Source organism: Eriocheir sinensis, chromosome 5, assembly GCF_024679095.1.
Source record: "Eriocheir sinensis breed Jianghai 21 chromosome 5, ASM2467909v1, whole genome shotgun sequence".
Lineage (NCBI taxonomy): Eukaryota > Metazoa > Arthropoda > Malacostraca > Decapoda > Varunidae > Eriocheir > Eriocheir sinensis.
Window position 1 is genome coordinate 8,422,049 of NC_066513.1, and position 14,234 is coordinate 8,436,282.

At 42.6% G+C, this 14,234-nt stretch overlaps 1 protein-coding gene and 1 long non-coding RNA gene across 3 annotated transcripts in view; both read left to right on the forward strand.

Annotated features, from left to right (window-relative positions):
- The window catches only part of LOC126984037 (uncharacterized), a 4,075-nt gene extending 73 nt beyond the window's left edge, over nt 1–4,002 (forward strand). The window contains exons 1-3 of the long non-coding RNA XR_007736370.1: nt 1–2,991; nt 3,082–3,261; nt 3,307–4,002. The exon at nt 1–2,991 is cut by the window's left edge and continues 73 nt beyond it. This is a non-coding gene — a long non-coding RNA (uncharacterized LOC126984037). The remainder of the gene's footprint in view (nt 2,992–3,081; nt 3,262–3,306) is intronic.
- Nucleotides 1–14,234, forward strand: part of LOC126984023 (receptor-type tyrosine-protein phosphatase F-like) — a 196,407-nt gene that overhangs the window by 21,292 nt on the left and 160,881 nt on the right. The window lies entirely within an intron of this gene.

The window sequence follows — 14,234 nt, forward strand, 5'->3', positions numbered from 1 at the left end:
TTGTTGACTGGATGGGCTGCAAAATATCGGATCAAAAGCTCTTATGAAAAAAAAATAACAGCTGAGGGTGGAGGTAAGGGTATGTGATGCCTATGGACGCGATGGGAATGATGGAATGCATGTTGAAGGAATGAGGTGAGGGAGGTATGAAGGGGGCATTATGCATTTGTGACGAGTGTGTGGGAAGGAATACATAGGAATACATAGGAAGAACAGACACCAGAAGACCTATCGGTCTATGGCGAGGGTGTCTGTTTACTACCGCTACTACTAGTAATCTACGTGTGGCAGGACAGGACAGAAAATATGAAGGCTTCTCCCCACCCACCTCTCCCTCCGGCAACGTGCCGGCAGGAAATAGTTAGAAGAGAACACCATGTACCTTTAAGGAAGAAAGGGACATGGAAATTTTACAGTAAAGAGTGAAATAAGAGGAAATTACTACCCTTAACTTACACTACTGGTAACCTAGGCTGTGGGGGAAAATGACTTCATTACATAAGAACATAAGAACACAGAAACACAAGGAGAATGGAAGAGGACGAGTGGCCTACACAGGGCAGCCTCAGGATCCCCCCTAATACTCACGATGGGTGAGGTGTAGTTTTAGGGGCACAGGTGGAGGCTTGATCCTCGTTTTACCGGCGGTACTAGGCACGGCACCAGTAACCTGTCACCTTACTGCACCCACACCTCACTCCACCTGTCATGCGGACATCAACTGTTGCTTTACTCTATTGTTAACTTACGCTACTTGCAATCTAGGTTGTGGGGGAGAATAATATGAATTTAGGTTGACGTCTTGCTGCAATCTGTCTGAAAACATGCGAAGAAGGGTCAGTATAATCTTATATCCCTGAAGTACTTATCCAATGAAGACTTGAAGCTATTGATACTCTGTGCGCTAACTACTGACGGTGGGAGTCTATTCCAGTGATCGACGACTCTATTATTGAAAAAACTTTTGCGCACCAATGTGTTACATCGGTTTCCCTTTAACTTCATACCGTTGCTGCGTGTTATTGTGTTGGTGTCTCTCTGAAATAGACTATCTGGGTTAATGTTGTCGAATCCATTAAGGATTTTGAACATTTCAATTAAGTCCCCTCTTATCCTTCGCTTTTTTAGGGAAAACATATCTAAACGCTTTAAACGCTCGTCATATGGCATGTTTCGGAGCGCTGGAATTTGTTTGGTTGCTCGTCCCTGTATCCTTTCTAGCAAAACTTGATCTTTGATATAGTTCGGTGACCAGAACTGAATGGCGTATTCTAGGAGTGGTCTTACAAATGCTAAATATAATCTCTTCATAAGTTCGGGTGATTTATAATCAAAGTTTCTTGAGATTAATCCTAACATCATATTGGCTTTTTTACTCGCTGCAGAACATTGATCACTCATTTTAAGAGTGTTACTGATAATGACACCAATATCTTTTTCTTGTTTTACTTCGCTGAGCTCATGTCCTTGAATCTGATATTTAAAGTTAGGATTTATCTACGTTAAAACTCATTTGCCATTTTTCGCTCCAGTCGGCAAGTCTTATTTAAAGTTTATTTAAAGTTAGGATTTTTTTCACCTATGTGCATTACTTTACATTTATCTACGTTAAAACTCATTTGCCATTTTTCGCTCCAGTCGGCAAGTCTTATTAAGTCTGATTGAATCTTTTCGCAACTTTCACTGTTCGTTACCGTACCTCCTAATTTGGTGTCGTCGGCGAATTTGGCTACTTTTGATAGAATACCAGTTTCTGAGTCGTTCACGTAAATTATGAAAAGTGTTGGCCCCAGGACCGAACCTTGGGGCACGCCATTGGTGACGGGTTGCCAATCCGATGCTTCACCATTAAGAACTACACGTTCTTCTCTGTCGGTGAGCCAGTCATGAATCCACGCATATAAATGGTCGTTAATACCGTGGGAACGCAGTTTAGAAATAAGCCTAACGTGAGGAACTTTATCAAACGCTTTCTGAAAATCTAGGTAAATTACGTCATATGGGCTTCGGGCGTCCCAACATGTATGAACATCGTTGAAAAAAGTTAATAGGCTGGTAAGGCAAGACCGATTACTACGAAATCCGTGCTGACTATCAGTCATCAAATCATTTGTTTCAAGGAAAGTGATCATTTTATTCCTGATCATTTTTTCGAATAGTTTAATTAGGACAGACGTAAGGCTGATAGGACAGCAGCAGTGACCAGTATATAATGCATACTCGTATGGAGTATGCATCTCACGTGTGGGAAGGCTCCACTCACACAGCTCTTCTGGACAGAGTGGAGTCTAACGCTCTTCGTCTCATCAGCTCTCCTCCTCCTACTGATAGTCTTTTACCTCTTAAATTCAAGAAACTGAATTTCAAACAGAAGAGAGGATGGAGTTAAAACCTTAGAACTCAAACCCTCTGTTCGTGTTACATGAACCAAACCCCGAGAGAATTTCTCTCGGTTTTGAAAATAAATAAATAGAACACCTTAATTTTTTTTATTACGAAACATACACTGAAAACATAAATCTTACTCTTCGATTTGAGCCACAATAAATATAATCTGTTCTTTAAATTAATACTGTTCTTGTGCTTTGAAAAAATGACGATTTTCCTACATGTCTTAACATAAATATTCATTAAAAAAAAAACCATTTCTGCTCTGATGTGAAGGTGTAGAGGTCGTCTGAGCTTACCCTGTCTGCGTCCCAGCGCTCTACCGCCACTGGGAGCTGTATGGGAGTTACGGAAAAAAAGGGTATTTTTTTCGATAGTCAAAAAACAAAAATTCTTCACATTTTTAGCAAGGCTAATGTGGCGCAACTGGTACCAAAACACCACACATATATTACGGCGGCAGCAGAGGTAGAGCCAACAGGAGCTGGAGATATGGCATGAACGGCAGCAGAGGTAGAGCCAACAGGAGCTGGAGATGTGGCATGAACGGCAGCAGAGGTAGAGCCAACAGGAGCTGGAGATGTGGCATGAACGGCAGCAGAGGTAGAGCCAACAGGAGCTGGAGATGTGGCATGGACAGCAGCAGAGGTAGAGCCAACAAAGGCTAGAGATGCGGCATGGACGGCAGCAGAGGTAGAGCCAACAGGAGCTGGAGATGTGGCATGGACGGCAGCAGAGGTAGAGCCAACAGGAGCTGGAGATGTGGCATGGACGGCAGCAGAGGTAGAGCCAACAGGAGCTGGAGATGTGGCATGGACGGCAGCAGAGGTAGAGCCAACAGGAGCTGGAGATGTGGCATGGACGGCAGCAGAGGTAGAGCCAACAGCAGCTAGAGAAGTGGCATGGACGGCAGCAGAGGTAGAGCCAACAGCAGCTAGAGAAGTGGCAGGTGGAGGTGGCCGCATGTTTCACTGGAACACAAAGAAATACAAAGAAAGGACAAACAACAGCAGACCTGGTGGTCCTTACGAGGCTGTTTGTGACAAGCTACACTAACTAATCAAAGGTGGAAGATGAAAGACAGCAAAGGCGAAGGCTCCTCCCAACCTCCCCATCTCTCCAGCTAAAGCTGGCAGGAAAGGAAAAAGAACCATGCAGCATGAAAAAACTGCATGGAAATTTGTAGGAAAGAGGAAAGAACTACCATTACTGCTACCACTAACCGGGCGATAAAAGCGGACAAGGACACCAGTATTCGAAAGAACTTAACGTTATTACGACAATGAGTAATATCTTAGTTGCTGGTTGGATTCAAAATACTTGTCTAACCTATTCTTGAAGGCCGTAACTGTTGTACTATGAACGACATCACAGGGTAGAGAGTTCCAAACATTAACAACTCGATTGAAGAAAAAGTGTTTAGCTTCGTGCGACAAGAATCTTTTACCACTTATCTTCAAATTGTGATTTCTTCTTGTTCTATTTGATCGATCAATTGTAAAGTAATCTTCCGCATTAATATCACTGAATCCTTTAAACATTTTAAACACTTATATTAGATCGCCTCGCATTCTTCGTTTTGATAGACTGAATAAATTTACTTCTTTAAGCCTTTGTTCATATGATAAATATCTCAACCTAGAAATCATATTTTTTACTCTTCGTTGAACCCGTTCCAACTTTTCTATGTCTTTTCTATAGTAGGGAGACCAAAACTGTACACAATACTCTAGACGGGGTCGAACCAACGAATTATACAGTTTTAATAATACTTTTTCCGATTTATTATTAAAGACTCGTCCGATGAAGCCAACCAATTTGTTTGCAGTTTTAACTGCCTCTGAACAATGCTGACCGGGCTTTAAATCGCTTGATATAGTAATTCCAAGATCCTTTTATTTACTTACTGCAGAAAGCTGTTTGCCATTCATTACTTTTTTTTTTTTTTTTTTTTTACAACAAAGGAGGAGGCCTGGCAAGGCACAAAAAAAAAAAAAAAAAAAAAAAAAGCCTAACCTAAAGTAAAACAAGAAAAACAAAGAGAGGAAAAAAGAAAGAACACACAAATACTGGAGGAGAGGTACTCTCTCCAAGCTCTTGAAAGAGCAGAGCAGGGAGGAAGGACAGAGCCAAGGAAGAAGGTTCCAGAAGGGACAGAAACTAGGAAAAGAAAAGAGTGAAGAGGGAAGATAACTTGCACAAGGGTTTCCTGAGTAGTAAGGGGATGAGTATGAGCATGAAGTGCAGTTTGCAAGAAAGGATGAGGGGGGAGGGGGGATTGTAAAGTAGATGCAGAAAAAGAGAGGTGGAGCAGGAAACAATAGAAGAGAAGAGGAGCAATAGAGGCAGGAATTTGATAAGAGCGGAGAAGAAGAGAGGAGGAGCTGAGCGGACGAGAGCTGTATAGCCACCACTCTGTCCAGAAGAGCCGAGGTCCAGAGCCCCCACATGAGATGCATACCCCACACAGGGCACAACCAGCAGGATGGCAGCACAACAGGGGATGAGGAAGCAGCGACAGTTGGTACAGAGATGTAGTGCGGAAGAAGGAGAGAATAGAGAGTAGCCCATTAAGAAGGAAGTTTAGAAGAGATGAGATGAGTGGCTAGAGTGAGAGAATGAGAAGGACAGTTTAGGAAGGGAATAGGATAGGTGGTGTTGTGAAAAAGAATAGGGGATGCTTGGAAAGTTATTAGGGATAGTTGATAGGTGGAGAACTTGTTTGAGGCGAGGAAGTTGACCAGGTTCTTCTTGGTCTGCCCAAAGTTCCCAGTAAGGTTCTTTGGTGCAGCCCTCCCTAGTGAGTCGTTAAGTTCCTCAAGTTCTCTGGAGGTGGATTCAAAAATTGCTTGAAGTTGAGGAATCATCGGCGAGAAGATAGATAGAGTAGGACAGTTTTGTTTTAGAAAGAAGGAAAGACAGAAAAAACAGAAAAGATAGAACATAGAGAACAGAATTGAGTAATAGAGGATGTAATAGAATTAGAAGAAGGACAGAAACCAGGAGGGGGCAGAAGAAAGCAAAGATCAAAAGGAAGAAGGAGATAAAGGAAGACGGAAGGTAGGAGAAAAAGGCAAAAGAGAGTTAGAGAAACTGATTAAAAGCAGACCTCAAAAGCTTGATATATGTCCCCTATCAAAAGTAGAGATCACTGAGCTAAGAAGAGATGTTTCAGATAAGAGTCAGATAAGAGGATTAGAGAGAGTCTTTTAAATATACTGGCAGGAATCTGCTTCAGAAGGGGAAAGGAGCAAGAATTTCAAATCTTATAGAGTGATATGATTTTAAGGATTGATAGAAAAAGCTTAAGGGAGGATAGAGAGTGGAAGCTATTGACCAGGTTTGAAGCTTTTGTAGCAGGACCGAAGGATTGTACTGTGAAGGCAAGGAAAGACAGGCCAGGAAGGGTAGATAAGTTGCAGAGGCGAAAGGACAAGACGGACAGGTGATTTTTAAGGACAATTGAGGTTGACATATAGGAGGTCGATCATCAGGTCATAAGCTGAGGAGGAGGAGGAACATCAGGGGGATGATTACAAGATTTTTTGAAGAATCAGTAGGAGTTAGAATAAAGGAGTTAGAGGGAGTCTTTTAGAAGAGGAGCAAGGAGTTTAGTTTGAGGAGAGAGAAGAGTTCAGAAGAGAAGATTCTGCAGAAGAGAGCTTGGAACGGAAGTTTTGGAAAGAAGTTCAGTTGGGAGTGAAGATAAGATGAAGATGGGAAGCTGGAGGAGATATTTGACGAAGAGCCAAGAAACGGGTTGAGCTAGATGAAAGCAAGGTTTATTTATTTTCACATTTTGAGAAGATTTGGGCAAGATTTGGCAGGAATGTATGGTAGAAAAGGCAGAAATGTTAGTTATAGAAGCTTTTAGCTTGAAGGCTCTGAGACGAGCTGAGAAATAGAAAGCTACAAAGTTTGAACAGAGGTAGCGTAATTAAATCTTTTAAGAATGCGTGGACAGAACAGAAGAAGATCTGACATCACCTCTGCTCCATTCCAGAGACAAGAAAGCTGAAGGATCCACAGATTGTGATCCAGAATAGGGTCTTCTAAAACGAAAGCACAATGAAGAGGGGTCTCAAGCAAGCAAGCCTCGATCATTCCACGGGGAACAGGAGAGAAAAGTGGGTCGAGCGTGTACATTGAGTCAGTCCAGAGGAGCCACGCGAGGGGGCGATGCAGAAATAAGATTGGTGATTGGGACAGATGCACGGAGTAGGGAGTGATACAGAATAAGCAGAGGGGAACAGTAAACGGGAAGAGGCCCAGGATGTGCTGTAACTGAACGCGATTGTTATTTTTTCCGATGTGCAACATTTTACATTTGTCAACGTTAAATTTCATTTGCCATTGATTGGCCCAACGTGCAAGTCGATCTAGATCTGATTGTAAAGCTTCTTCGTCGAGTGTCGCAGTTACTTTACTAGCAATTTTTTTGTCATCAGCAAATTTTGATACTTTGCAAGTGAGCCCATCATCGATATCATTAACATAAATTAAGAAGAGCATGGGGCCAAGCACTGATCCTTGAGGTACGCCGCTTCTGACGTCGAGCCAGTTAGATGTAACACCGTTTAGAACTACTCTCTGTTTCCGCTCAGAGAGCCAGTCCACAAGCCAATTGTGAATGTTACCCGAGATACCGTGCGCCAATAATTTGCTGAGCAATCATTGGTGGGGAACCTTATCAAATGCCTTTTGAAAATCCAGATATATGATATCTACTGATCTTCTTTCATCGAACACCTCAAAAATATAATGAAAAAAATCATGTAAGTTAGTTAAACACGAACGTTTACTACGGAAGTCATGTTGCGAATTATTTATCATATTATTTTCTTCGAAGAATTTCACCATATTGTCGCGAATGATAGTCTCCATTAACCTACAAACAATCGATGTCAGGCTAATTGGTCGATAGTTTCCTGGATGAGACTTGTCCCCCTTTTTGAAAATTGGTGTGACATTTGCAAGTTTCCAATCCGACGGAACTTTTCCAGCTATTAAAGATTTATTGAATATGATGGAGAGCGATTTACAAATTTGATGTTTGATTTATTTTAAGACCCTAGGGGTAATTTTGTCTGGACCAGAAGCTTTGCTTACTTTAATCATTTCAATTGTGCGTAAAATGTCACTTTCTACGATGAGCACGCCACTTAACATCTTTTCGGTCCTTCTAACCTCCGGCGGTTGAGGTGATAAACAATCTTCGTCTGGGGTGGAAGTGGTCAGTCTTCTCTTTTTCCCGGGCCTACTAGCTTACCCCCCCTCCTCATCACGTTCCTTATCAGGACGAGGATTATATTCTTCCTCATTTTCACTGTCATATAATTATTCATCAGCTTCCACAGTGTCATTTACCTCATCATCCACACTCATGGTCATCGCTATCACCATTACCCACTGACCAGACTCCAGATTTGTTCATAATATCAGCCAGTTCCTCATCATTTTAAAATTTAGTTAGCTTGGCCGTGGCTTTTGATTTTTGTTTATACCAGTTTATAATAAATCACTAAATCTTGCCTGAAAAGGAAAAAAAAAAACGTAAGATTTCACAAAATAATACGTAAACAGAAACGTTAGGAGACTTATATTTCACACACGACCACAAACGTCAGGAGAATTCCACCCAAAATGCCAATTACGTACACTCATCCTCCGCCAAGTCTCACGAAGCAGTGAAAGTGTGAAACTGTAGGAAACGACAGACCTGGGCAGCGTTGCCAAGGGTATAAATCACGTGATCACCTCGTCCACGCGGGAGAAATTCACCCAGGGTTTGTGTTCTAGGGAATCAAAAAATGAAGAAGATAAGAGTGGATAAAGAAGAATTGAGGAAATTAATGAATCACTAGATGGAAAAAAAGCCATGGGACCATATCATACATGGAAACATGGAAGTGCAGGCAACAGAAAACCTATTGGCTCATTACGAGATTGCCCGCTTTGGTGAATTAATCTGCTCGAAAGCCACTTGGGGCTTGGGGAGCAGGTGAAATCACCTCGATATTCAGTTTACTCCTGCCGCAACGAAATGACGGTTAAATGGTTAAACCGTTATTTCTAGTTCTTGAGTTGCTTTGCAGTTCAAAGAATTTGGAGCAATCGACGTTATTGAACTTTTTCAGGTACTTGAAGAATTGAATCATATCACTTTATAGGCGTCTTTTCTCCAGTGTACAGATATAGAGTCGCTTGAGTCGTTCCTCGTACGGTTGAATCCTTAGGGTTGGAATCATTTTCGTGGCGCGTCGTTGAATCCTTTCCAGTAAATCAATGTCCTTTCTGTAATTAGGAGACCAGAACTGTACTGCATACTCGAGATGCGGTCTTACCATGGAATTATACAAGGATAGCATTACGTCTGGCGTTTTACGCTCGAAGTTCCTCGCTATGAACTCGAGCATAGTGTTGGCTTTGTTATATGCTTTTTTACAGTGATTCGCGTGTTTCAGGTCACTGCTAATAGTGACCCCAAGATCCTTTCCCTCCTGCATCGCCTGCAGAGGTTTCCCATTCATGATGTATGTGTGGTTAGTATTTCTGGACCCAATGTGCATGACTTTGCATTTGTCAACATTAAAGGACATTTGCCATTTTTCCGACCATTTGATAATGTGATTGAGGGCCTTCTGAATGATTTCGCAGTCGGTCTTTGTGAAGGCCTTCCCGCCCACCTTGGTGTCATCAGCAAATTTCGATATTGTGGATTTCAGTCCTGATTCTAGATCGTTGATATATATGATAAAGAGAATGGGTCCCAGCACTAACCCTTGAGGCACTTCACCAGTGACTGGAAGCCAATCGGAAGGCTGTCCGTTGAGTAGCACTCGTTGTTTTCTGTCGGTGAGCCTATCTCTTATCCACACGATCAAATTGGCTCCAATGCCCGCCGGGTGCAGTTTCTTAAGGAGTCGCTCGTGCGGTACCTTGTCGAAGGCTTTCTGAAAATCCAGATAAATAACTTCACTGGGGATGTGGTCATCCCATTTCTTATACGTATATACCTTGGAAGACATCCAATAGATTCGTTAAGCAGGAGCGCTTGTTTCTGAAGCCATGCTGGGTGTCGGAATTATATTATTGTCTTCTAGAAATTTGACAATTCTGTCTCTAATAATCTTCTCGAGTATTTTTACTGCCACTGATGTCAAACTTATGGGCCTGTAGCTTAATGCAACGCTTTTGTCACCTTTTTTTTTTTTTTTTTTTAAATCGGTGTTACGTTCGCCATCTTCAAGTCTTCTGGGACCCTGTTCAGTTGTACTGACCGGTTAAATATGTTTGTGAGTGGCTGAAGCATTTTCTGTTTAAACTCTTTTAGTAACCGCGGGAACAAATTGTCGGGTGCCGTTGACTTGTTCGTGTCGAGTTTGTCCAAGTATTTTTTCACTTCTTGGTCGCATATTGAGTCAAATCCAGGGGCGTGATCCCCCTCGACCGGTCAAGGCGCTCGGGAATAGTTTCGATGTCCTCGACTGTGAATACGGATGCGAAGTTACTATTGAGGATTCTGGCCATCTGTTTACTATCCTGAGTTACAGATCAGGTCTCGTCTGTCAGGGGACCAATATTGGATTTTACTTTCTTTTTCGATCTGATGTATGTGACGAATTTTTTGGAGTTAGTCTTGATATCGCGCACTATTTGTTTTTCATAGTTGCGTTTACTACTCCGAATAAGGGTGCGACAAGCTCTGAGGCTGTTGTGGTACTGTGTACGGGTTTCTGCCGTGTCATTATCTTTCATTAGGTTATAATTCCATTTTTTTAAGTTTACTGTTGTCGATTGTATTGTCGGTGAGGATAAGTTGGTCCCAGGTCGCAGGGGTAAGCAACTCACGGGCTAAGTTGAAATTTGCTTTTTTTTTTGTAGCCTGTGATCACTGACGGATTATCTACGAGTTTGTGACTTTTGTTGACATTAAAACGGATTAAGTGGTGATCGCAACCATAAAGTTTCTCATTAACTTCAGAGTCGCGAATGGGGTCGGGGTCGCTTACTAATACCAGATCCAGAAGATTGTTTTCTCTTGTCGGTTGAGTTACCACATGAGTGAGGAACGAATCATCCACCATTTCTATAAGTCTGTTACCCTCTTGATCTCCAGTAAACAGTCCCCAGTCAACATTAGGGCAATTAATTAAAGTCCCCAACTATTATTGTGTCCTTGCTTTGTGTTAGAGAGTGAATCTCTCGTACAGGGCAGTGTCGTCGGCTGCCTGCTGTTTTGGGGGCCTGTATACTGTTGCAAGTGTTAGTTTCTTATTATTTGCGGTTATTTCCACATAGACGGAATCGTATTTCTCTGTGTCCTGTTTGTCTATTTTTATGGCAGGGAGCGTACTTTTTACGTAGCAAATTACTCCTCCTCCTTTCTTGTGCTTTCTATATTTGTGGAAGCTTTCGTACCCAGGGAATGACAGTTCGGATATTATGTAGATGTGCAGAGTTAGCCCAAGTCTCTGTGATGGCTACCACATCTGGTTTCTCTGTTGCAATATACTACCTAATTTCGTCATTTTTGGGTAATAAACTACGTGCACTTGTATACAAAACAGAAATGTGACTCCTGTTTTGGCTGCGACGAGTTGTATCAGTTCGCTTGTCGGAGGCGTCGTTGGTTACACAGTTTCTTGTAAGCCGCACCGACGCTACGGGTTGGTTGATCAAGAGCTACCTTTGCCCCGCCCTCGCCTGCAGTTTTTTGAAAAGCTTTTCGAAAAGCTTTCAACTGCCTCGTTCAGGAGCTTTCCAAGCCGCGCCGAACCAACCTCGTTCACGAAACAGGTCTGGGCGCTCGTTGAAGTGCTGCCAGGCGTTTGTGAACGCTACGCCTTCATCGTTACATAACTGCTTTAGACTAGTGTTGACGCTGTACGCTTTGCTGTTAAACCCGGCGAACGTATTGACTCTCGGTAGAATCCCAGAGACGATGATGTGAGGGGACTTTGTCTTGTATTTCCGAATGACTTGACGGTATTTTGACAGCAGGTCCTGAGATCGAGTTGACTGAACGTCGTTAGTTCCCGCATGGATCAGATACACTGTGTCCTCCTTCGCGCTTACTGAAACAGCATCGACAGCTTATTTAATATCGTCCATTCCGGCTCCAGGTATACAGAAACGCTTCCATGTCGATGTATTACGGCCGAAAAACTCCGTGAGTTGGCCCCTGACCAGACTGTCACCAACTAAGTTGACTCTCGTAGTCAGTTTGTCCATGCCAGGAAATAGCGTCTTGTTCGTACAAATGACAGCTGCGAGAATGGTCTTGTGAGTTCTTTTGGAAGGGCGTGAGGTACAAGAGGGAGCGTGGGCGAAGGTGGGTTTGGAAGTGGTAGCAGTGAAAGTAGTGGGTGGTTGGGGAAGGGTGGATGATAAAGTGTGGAGGGAGGCGTTCGATGTGGTGTCAGAAGTGGAGGAGGAGGTCGTGTTGAAGGTGGAAGGGGAAGATGGACTGGTGGTGGTGAAGACAGGAGAGGAGTCTAGGGTACCGGTGGTGTTGGAGGAACGGGGGGTGGATGAAGAGGGAGTGTTGGTGAGGTCCACTTGCGAGCAGGTAGGGATGGAGGTGGATGAGGTAGGAAGGGAGGTGGATGGGGTAGGGTGGGAGGTGGAAGGAGTAGGGAGGATGGAGGCGGATTAAGGCTTTGATGATGAGATGGGGCAGGAGGAGGCGGCAGGAAGGAGAGGGGAGGAGGAGGAGGAGACTTGAAGGTGGGAGGGGGAAGAGGAGGAGGGGGAGGAGGAGGTATGTGATTGGCTCAGAGTTTCAGAGTACGAGGTTGAGGAGGAAGATATAGGGGTAGGAAGTGCGGGGAATGACGTAACAATTTCCCATAACAAAGGAACACAAAGAAACACAAAGAAAGAAAAGCAACAGCAGACCTGCTGGTCCTTCCGAAGCTGTTTGTGACAAGCTACAATAAATATTTAATCAAAGGTGGAAGATGAAGGACAGCAAAGGTGAAGGCTCCTCCCCATCCCCCCATCACTCCAGCCAAAGCTGGCAGGAAAGGAAAAAGAACCATGCAGCATGGAAAAACTGCATGGAAATTATGTAAGAAAGAGGAAAGAACTACCATTACTGCTACCACTAACCGGGCGACAAAAGCGGACAAGGACACCAGTATTCGAAAGAACTTAACGTTATTACGACAATGAGTAATATCTTAGTTGCTAGTTGGATTCAAAATACTTGTCTAATCTATTCTTGAAGGCCGTAACTGTTGTACTATCAACGACATCACAGGGTAGAGAGTTCCAAACATTAACAACTCGATTGAATAAGAAGTGTTTAGTTTCGTGCGACGAGAATCTTTTACCACTTATCTTCAAATTGTGATTTCTTCTTGTTCTTTTTGATCGATGAATTATAAAGTAATCTTCCGCATTAATATCATTGAATCCTTTAAACATTTTAAACACTTATATTAGATCGCCTCGCATTCTTCGTTTTGATAGACTGAATAAATTTACTTCTTTAAGCCTTTGTTCATATGATAAATATCTCAACCTAGAAATCATCTTTTTTACTCTTCGTTGAACCCGTTCCAACTTTTCTATGTCTTTTCTGTGGTAGGGAGACCAAAACTGTACACAGTACTCTAGACGGGGTCGAACCAACGAATTATACAGTTTTAATATTACTTTTTCCGATTTATTATTAAAGACTCGTCCGATGAAGCCATCCAATTTGTTTGCAGTTTTAACAACCTCTGAACAATGCTGACCGGGCTTTAAATCGCTTGATATAGTGATTCCAAGATCCTTTTCTTTACTTACTGCAGAAAGTTGTTTGCCATTCATTACGTACCGAACGCGATTGTTATTTTTTCCGATGTGCAACACTTTACATTTGTCAACGTTAAATTTCATTTGCCATTGATTGGCCCAACGTGCAAGTCGATCTAGATCTGATTGTAAAGCTTTTTCGTCGAGTGTCGCAGTTACTTTACTAGCAATTTTTGTGTCATCAGCAAATTTTGATACTTTGCAAGTGAGCCCATCATCGATATCATTAACATAAATTAAGAAGAGCATGGGGCCAAGCACTGATCCTTGAGGTACGCCGCTTCTGACATCGAGCCAGTTAGATGTAACACCGTTTAGAACTACTCTCTGTTTCCGCTCAGAGCCAGTCCACAAGCCAATTGTAAATGTTACCCGAGATACCGTGCGCCAATAGTTTGCTGAGCAATCGTTGGTGGGGGACCTTATCAAATGCCTTTTGAAAATCCAGATATATGATATCTACTGATCTGCTTTCATCAAACACCTCAAAAATATAATGAAAAAAATCAAGTAAGTTAGTTAAACACGAACATTTACTACGGAAACACTGTTGCGAATTATTTATTATATTATTTTCTTCGAAGAATTTCACCATATTGTCGCGAATGATAGTCTCCATTAAATTACAAACAATCGATGTCAGGCTAATTGGTCGATAGTTTCCTGGATGAGACTTGTCCCCCTTTTTGAAAATTGGTGTGACATTTGCAAGTTTCCAATCCGACGGAACTTTTCCAGCTGTTAAAGATTTATTGAATATGATGGAGAGCGGTTTCCAAATTTGATGTTCGATTTCTTTTAAGACTCTAGGGCTCAAGGCATTTGAGCGTTACAAGTCCTCGTTCGTCCATGTTCCATGTTCGTCCATGTTCACCTCTTCATTCCATGTTCACCTCAGGTCCTCAAGCTCTGGCTAGCTCTTGGGTTGACCATGTCTGGTGGGATGAGTTACAGTGGTGCAGTGAGTGGAGGAGGCTCAGGGTACAGTTGAGTTAGTAAATTCTCTCTTGGAGAGAATTGAAGAGTTGGAGAAGACTGTG